Raw genomic sequence first — 8,612 nt, 5'->3', positions numbered from 1 at the left:
CAACAATCTCAACAAATTTAATTGTACTGTGAGATTACCAAAATACCCTTTTATCCTGAAAGATGAAAATACCCCTTTCACAAATTGATTCTTAAATTATCTTCTAAGTGTGTGACATGTAGGCTCTTTATCATATCAGCAATGAGTAGTATCGCAATTAACACCAATTAATCGTCTCACTACTCACAAATCAAGACTGGCCCCTAATAAGGCATCATGGTCACTTGATAGATTCAGATTCAGTGAAATAGCTATCTATCAATTATATGGTTACCGTGCAACTAAATTTTTTCATCATACGTTATCTCATCAAAGATGAGGTATAGAAATAGTGTCAACCTGAGTTATTCTCGATAGCTTTGTGTTTAGTTACTGGACCAATGACCGGGATAATAAATTGAATTGAGCAACAACTCAATCTCATTATGGCCACAGATTTAGTGTCATTGCCATTTACTGAATTACGTAGTGCGATAACTTCTCCCGCACCTGAGAAGTTATGAATCATTTGTCGATCCACCATAGTCTTGATACACTCTTTGATGCAGCCAATCACTACCATATTGATAGCTCTAAATAGAAAGGCGTTGCGCTAGTGTCAAACTACACCAATCAGTACACAAGGCGCTCTGGTGATCTCAAGTCTAAGGATAACATACACCACCATTCATTAGAGGATTTATTCCATAGACATTGGGTTACCATCCATATGGAATCCCTTGCTGGGTCTGTCTAATGAACTTGGCTACAGCAAGCATCCGTTAGCGTTTGTCCATATCGCTACCCCTACTATCAAAATGAGGAAATTGAATGAATAGTAGCAGAATTTTTTAACAACGGGGTGATTCGACCTAGTCAAAGCCCATACTCCTCACCAGTGTTGTTAGTCTACAAAGCCGATGGACGCTGGCGAATGTGCATTGATTACCGGACCTCAACCAAATCACCATAAAAAATAAGTATCCCTTTCCTCTCATTGATGAATTATTAAATGAATTGCATGGAGCTGTAATTTTTTCCAAATTGGATTTGCGTTTAGGATATCACCAAATTCAAGTTTTTTTGAACAACATACCCAAAACTGCATTCCAAACCCAGCAAGGTCACTATGAATTTCTTGTGATGCCCTTCGAGCTTCCTAATGCGCCTTCAATCTTTCAAGGACTAATGAACGACATCTTTCAACCATATTTGAGGAAATTTGTCCTTGTCTTTTTTGATGATATCTTAATCTACAGTAAATGTCAAACTGGTCATCTACAATATTTGGAGATTGTTCTTAGTCTGCTTAAACATCATCAACTGTATGCCAAGTTGTCTAAGTGCAAATTTGGATGCCCAGAGATAGAATACTTAGGTCACGTTATTTTTGTTGAGGGGGTTAAGGCAAACCCTTCAAAGATTTCCAACATGCTCCAATGGCCTATCTCATCCCTCCATGCTTTGAGAGGCTTCTTAGGCCTCACTGGTTATTACAGGAATTTTTTCAAGGACTATGGTAGTATTGTTGCACCTTTGATTTCACTCTTGAGAAATGATTCCTTCCATTGGGATAAGAAGGCTACTAAGGCTTTCAATCGCCTCAAACAAGCTATGGCAACACCCCCGGTCTTAAGATTACATGATTTCTCAAAGACTTTTGTCATCGAATGTGATGCTTCGGAAGAGGGCATTGGTACGGTTCTCATGCAAGAGGGACGACCCTTGGCTTATCTCAATCAAGGTCTTAGAGGCAAGAATCTTAACCTTTCAACGTATGAGAAAGAGCTCTTAACACTTGTGCTAGCTATGAAGAAGTGGCATGCATATTTGTTAGGGCACAGGTTCACAATTAGAATAGACCAGCAATCACTTAAGTACTTGGTTAAGCAACATATTGGAACATCGGCTCAACAAAAATGGGTATCCAAGTTAATCGGGTATAATTTCATAGTAACGTATAAAGTGGGAAGGGAAAACAAGGCAGTTGATGTCTTGTCACGAATGAACCTTATGGTTGATTTAGTAAACACTCTCACACTCGCTCAACTAATCACGCCATGGATAAAGAGAGTTAAAAATGCTTATTGGGATGATCCTCATCTCCAATCTCTTCTTGAAAAGCTGAATAATAGGGAACTTTCTGATGGTAAACACTTATGGAAGCATGGTTTAGTTCTTTATAAGGGTCAGATACACCTCAGTAAATTGACTCATCTTTATCAGCAAGCTCTATAGTAGATGCACAACAACCCTTTAGTAGGACATTTTGGATACCACAAAGCTTTGGCAAGGGTTCGAAACGAATTCTATTGGCCTGGTCTCAAAGCTACAGTTCGAAAGTACATTCACGAATGTGACATTTGTCAACGCAATAAGATTGAGCACCTATATCCAATAGGTCTTTTGCAACCACTTCCCGTTCCCAAGCAACCTTAGACTAATATCAGTATGGATTTCATTAAAGGACTTCCTCTCTCCAATGGAAAAAAAAATGTGATAATGGTGGTGGTTGATAGACTCACAAAGTATGCCCATTTTGTCACACTTAGTCATCGTTACACTGCTCGCACCATGGCTTAATATTTCATGGAACACATATTTTGTCTACATGGTATGCCAAGTTCCATTGTGAGTGATCGGGATGCTATTTTTACCTCTAATTTCTGGACTGAGCTATTCAAACACCAACATACAAAACTTAATCTCAGCACAGCGTACCACCCACAATCAGATGGACAAATTGAGATTGTGAATCAGAATTTGGAAGGTTATCTTTGACGCTTCACGGGAGAGAAGCCCAAAGAATGAAGTCAATGGTTAGCACTGGCCGAATCCTGATACAATAGCAGCATCAATTCCTCAACTAAGATATCCCCTTTTAAAGTGCTTACGACCCTCCATGTATCTTACATTATACGATTGGCACTGCTTGAACTCAAGCTGTTGAGGATTCTCTCAAGGACCGACATGAAACTCTACACATTTTAAAGGATAACTCAAGGGAGTCCCAAGAGAGGATGAAGAAATTTGCTAATCTAAAACGACGAGGGAAAACTTTGTTTGTAGGTGAATGGGTCTATCTTCGCCTGAAGCCTTATCGTCAACTGTCAACAACGGCAAAGAAGAATCATAAGCTCTCCCCAAGATTTTATGGGCCTTTTCAGATCATTGCTAAGGTAGGAAATGTCGCTTATCGCCTTAATTTTCCTATTGAGACCAAGATACATCAGGTATTCCATATTTCTTGTCTGAAGCAACGCTTAGGCTGTACTTCCATTCCACAACCTAAGCTTCCTCCTACCAATCTTGATGGGTCTATTCATCCAGAGTTGGAATGCATCCTTGACAGAAGACTGAAACGTCGTGGGAACCATGCTTCAACTGAAATTTCAGTAAAATGGGTTGGAATGGACAAGGAGAATACTTCCTAGGAAGATGCTCAAGCTTTCAAGGAAAAATTTGGGAACCTTGTAGACAAGGTTTTCGAAGAAGAAAAGTCAATTCTACAATAATTGATTGGCTCAAGGGCACTTACTCTAACAATCTCTCACTTGCACTATAGCCAATCATTCATGTATTTAACATCGAATGACCCTAAGTGCCCATCATGCTTCTGCTGTAATAAAAACTTTAACAATGAGTTAGTAGGTATTCTACAAATTCGCACATCCCCTTTCCTAATCGATTTCTTAGATCAGATTGAATCAACTAAGTAAGTGTTTGGCTCACTGGTGAGACCATGGTTCTTTAGCCACAACAATGGCTCAATTGTTGTCATAGTAGAACTTTATTGGATAACAATGCTTGGAACCACATCAAGTTCAGTAATGAACTTCTTGATCCAAACCGCCTACACGGCTGTATTAGATAATGTGATATACTTAGCATCAGTTGTAGAATTTGCTGTAGTACTTTGCTTCGAGCTCTTCCAGGTCATTACAGCTCTATTGAGACAAAATATAAACCCAAATTGCAAGAAAAAATCATCTTTCTCCATTTGGAAACTAGCATTATTGTATCCTCTTACAAGGAGCTCATCTTCTGCTTTATAAACCAAGAACATATCCTTAGTGCTTTTCAAGTACTTAAGGATGTCCTTGACACCCATCTATTGTCGTTCACTTGGATCTAATTTATATCTTCTACAAGTACTTAATGCACATGAGACATCAGCCCGAGTACATAACATGGCATACATGATAGGTCCATTTGCTGACTCATATGGGATCCTCTCCATTTTATCTCTCTCATCGTGTGTTTTAGGACACATATCCTTAGAGAGATAGACACCATGTGACATCAAAATAAATCCCTTTTTGGATTCTTCTATGTTGAATTTCTTCAATACTTTGTCTATGTGCTTTGACTTAGGCCAAGCAGTTACGCGCTCTATCTCGATAGAACTTTATTCCAAGGGTGTAGGCTGTTTCTCCTAAGTCCTTCACGGAGAAGCATTTGGATAACCAAGTCTTTATCGACTACAAGTTCAGTATGTCACTCTCGATCAGAAGTATGTCATCAACATACAATACTAGGAATGCCATTGCATTCCCACTTACTTTCTTGTAAATACAAGGCTTATCTTCGTTCTTGATAAAACCGAATTCTTTTACAGTTTTATCAAAACGAATGTTCTAGCTCCTTAAAGCGTGCTTGAGTCCATAAATGGACCTTTGCAACTTACATATCTTATCAACTTGTCTATCAAGAAATAAACCATCGGGTTGTGTCATATATACATCCTCTTCAAGATTTCCGTTCAAGAAAGCCATTTTGACATTCATCTACCAAATTTCATAGTTGTGATATGCAACAATCACAAGCATAAGCCGGATATACTTAATCATTGCAACCGGCGAAAAAGTTTCCTCATAGTTAATACCATGAATTTTTTTGAAACCTTTGACAACCAGTCGTGCCTTATAGGTATGCACCTTGCTATCTGTGTCAATCTTCTTCTTGAAGACCCATTTACACCCTATAGGTTTTACCCCTTCAGGTGGATCCACCAGAGACCATAACTGGTTCTGACATGGAGTCCATTTAAGATTTCATGGCTTCAAGCCATTTAACGGAATCTGGATCTGATACAGCGTCTTCGCAGGCCCTGGATTCGTTGTCTTGGTAAACCAGTATGTCACCATGTTGAGTCATGAGAAAACCATATCTCTTAGGCTCATGACGTACTTTTCTAGACCTACGTAGCTCCTATGCTACTAGAGGTGGTTCACTTTTATCCATAGAGTATGGAGTAACCTCCTCATGATGTTCAACCACTTTTTGTGGCGCATCTTCCTATCCTTCATTTGATGTATCTTGTGGTTCTACAACTTCATCGAGTTCTACTTTTCTCCCACTAGTACTTAGAAAAAATTCCTTTTTTAAGAAGACACCAGTACGAGTGAAAAAAATTTTGCTCTCTTCTGAATGGCAGATATAGTATCATTTGGTCTCCTTAGGATACCCCACAAATATACATTTGTTAGATTTTGGGCCCAACTTGTTCGAAGTCAATTTCTTGACATAAGCTTCACAACCCCAAATCTTCAGATAAGACAAGTTGGGCTTTCGTCCACTCCATCATTCATATGGAGTCTTATGAGCAGACTTTGATGGCACATGGTTAAGTACGTGCGCGTAGTCTCTAGGGCATAATCCTAGAACGATGCGGGTAGATCACTAAAACTCATAATGGACCTAACCATATTAAGTAAGGTCCTACCTTCTTTTAGATACACCATTATGCTGGGGTGTATTCGGAGAGGTGAGTTTTGATACTGTCCCAGATTCCTTTAGGTACTTTTAACTAAACTTGCCACACTTGGCATAATTGTTATTTTGAGAATATCCTTATTGTCAATTTTAAGAACATATTATTATGAAACAGTTTTATAAAGAATATTATTTATACTAAAAGACAACAATCCATTAGTAAAGTGATATTCTTACTTGTCTGAACTGGACATAGAAAAATTATTTCTAGAAATTGAAGGAAAATCATAATAATCCATAAGTTCCAAGTAACAACCCTATAGGAAAAATCAGACAATAAGATCCTATAGTTAATGCAGCACCACATACTCCATTTCCAACTGGTAGGTCCAGCTTTCCCTCGACAAGCAATTTACTCTACCGTAGTCCTTGCACATTAGAACAAATGTGAGTACCACATCCTGTGTCAATGACCCAACATGTCGACGGGAGAAGTAAATCTCAATCATGAACGTACTTGACGAATAAGTAGCATTCTTCTTCTTTTTTGCTAGGAAGGCCTTGTAATGTTTACTCTAGTGGTTGGGACTCCCACAGTGAGGACAAATACCCTTCCTATCTACACTAGTTTTTTCCATTGATTTATCAGCCTTTTCCTTCTCACTTGAGTTAGCTTCAACTAACATCAATGTTTCTGACATTTTCATGCCTAACTCAGTAGCCTTCAACACATCCAAAAGCTCGAAAAAGTTATTCTTCTTATCATCTCAATGAAGTCATAGATAAATTGAGAGTAAGAATCTGGCAAAGACTGTAATGTTAGGTCTATTACTAAACCCTCATTAAGTCTACATCCCAAAATCTCAAGCTTGTTCATATAGTCGGTCAACTTGAGTATATGATCGCCAATTTTGGTATGCTCTTTCATCTTGCATCTGAACAGTGACCGAGACACCATATGCTTCTCATTTCTCTGGAGAGAATAAAGAGTAGAAGCTAAGTCTATATTCTGGCACTGTTGTTGTAGTAATGGTTTCTTTGATGCAAGCATAATGTATCTTGTCATTTTTTTTCTTTTGCATCATGTGTATGCTTCATATATACAAACCTAATCTGATGGATAAAACTATCAGTAGACTCTAGTGACAAAGTCTGCTCAATGGTGTATAATCTATCACTTGACTAAAGTATATTGTTTATACTTTTATACCAATCAATGAAATTCTCACCATTCCATTTGTTTCCCAGTTTGATGATTTGTTGCAATGATGATGGGATCAATTAATCTAAAAGTGCCGAATAAGCAAAAGTTATTACAATGTTTATTATTATTATTTAATAAGGTCTTTTATTAAATAATCACTCCCACTATTTTCCTCAGGCCAATAGCCCTCACTATTAACTCGAGAAAGCTCGTTGGGTTTCCTAGTGGACTAAGATCCCATCCAGCCCATTTCAAACCTTCGCTTTGGCAAACAAGCCAAAATGAGTTGATTAGTAGACCAACAAACTTAATCCACATCAGTTGATAGCTCCCATTACCAAACTCAAATGCGAAGTAAGCCACCAAGCCAATCACACAATTCAATGACCAAATCCATTGTCCTCAAGTGTGATTCTTAGTATCAGTAGAGTGGACACTACATGTCGCCATGTATGCAAAACAAGTGTACTTCTCTATTATGCTTATGACGTACTTATCAACCTTCGCTTTGTTATGACGTACTTATCAACCTTCGCTTTGGCAAACAATCAAAACACATCATTTTAAGTCAACCTATCATCATCAAGGAAAATTCCAATGAGCTTTAACCTCCCACTGGTAGAAGTGTACCCTTCGCTTTGACGAACAAGGTTCCAATGAATAGTGTTTTGATTAAAGTCATGATGCTGAAAGGCATTTCAAGTGACTTAATAAACTTTATTTGAGGGTTTTTATTTTACGTCACACCAATTTATTATCTTTGTTAAAATGTCATTGATCGTCATGTTATTATACATTCAACCTTAGTATGCACTCTAAACAAAAAATTAAACGTGCTAGTACATGGCCCACTAAAACCGATTTCCTCGAGCCTAGAGGAATCGATAGGTCAACCTAGGGTTTAATAAATAAAACTTGGGTCTTCAAGTTGTTCCTCTTTATCGCTCCTTGATCTCTTCATCATGATCATTACAACGATTTTACAAAAAAAAAATCCTATTCTAATTTACATTAATAAAATAGAAACCTCGCGTTACATACGAGGGGAGTGAGATGAGAAAAGAAATACACGGAGATATTAGAGAGAGGCAGGACACAGATGACCTATTTTATTTATAAAAAAATACAAACAAGCCCAAAATTAAAATTAAACAATAGGCATAAGGCTCATGTATCAGGCACTATGCAATTATCAAACAAGAACATTGCATACATTCAAAACAATCAATTTTGAATTAGGTGAGTCAAATTATTAAATTACCCTCTTAAACGTGCAGAATAATTATTGGCTTTAAAGGTTCTAACAAACTGCAATTTGATCCCTATATGAAAAACACAAAATTGTCTAGCAACTTTCCTACCATTGCAAAGAAAATTCTTTGCCACGGCGAAGTTTAGATACCCATGGTCGCCCTGATGAAATTTTATTTTGCTAAGGCGAGATAGAACTCCAGAAAACTCCAGAAATTCAAAAATTTTCCTTACCGTGGCAAAATGTTATTTTGCTACAACGAGATTCACTTTTCCACATCTCCCTGTGGTGAACACCATAGATCAGTGAACCCTTTTTGTAGTTTTTTGCGTAACAACGTGAATCCAAATCGAATTGAATGCATTGGCATATGACCAGGATATCAACCAACCAAAAACTCACTTATCAACAAATTAATTATCATTTGATTAATAAAATCATGCAATATACAAAATTTTACAG

Source organism: Pistacia vera, unplaced genomic scaffold, assembly GCF_008641045.1.
Source record: "Pistacia vera cultivar Batoury unplaced genomic scaffold, PisVer_v2 Contig849, whole genome shotgun sequence".
Classification (NCBI taxonomy): domain Eukaryota; kingdom Viridiplantae; phylum Streptophyta; class Magnoliopsida; order Sapindales; family Anacardiaceae; genus Pistacia; species Pistacia vera.
This window is presented reverse-complemented; position numbering follows the sequence as displayed.